The following is a 408-nucleotide window of genomic DNA, read 5'->3' as shown; positions in this document are numbered from 1 at the left end:
CTCTACACTTCCCTGCTCTGCTTCCCGCCCCTTCAGGAAGAGAGCAGTCAGAGATCTGCTCGCTCGCTGCGGCCGCTGCGCCAGCACCAACCATTGCGTCCTCCTTTTCCTTCCACCCGGTTTTGAAGGGAGCGCCCGGCGGCCGGCGCGCCCCAGGCTGGGCAGGTCTTAGCGGGTGGCGCGGTCTCCCCTCCCCGGAGGTTGTCAGCGAATCACGTTGTTCCTGGGATTTCACGGTCGAGTGGCTCTTGCGTAACCCTACGTCCTGGCCTAAGCTAATACTTTTTAAAAATTTTAATACCAGAATTAATCCTTTAGGAAACGGCAAATATTTCCGCCCCCGAACCCGCCCCGGAGGAAATGTGTAAATTACCATGCTGACTCGATTCCCTCACCCCCACAGCCTCG

The sequence above is a fragment of the Myotis davidii genome, unplaced genomic scaffold, assembly GCF_000327345.1.
Source record: "Myotis davidii unplaced genomic scaffold, ASM32734v1 scaffold309, whole genome shotgun sequence".
NCBI lineage: Eukaryota > Metazoa > Chordata > Mammalia > Chiroptera > Vespertilionidae > Myotis > Myotis davidii.
Note: the sequence above shows the minus strand (reverse complement) of the source record.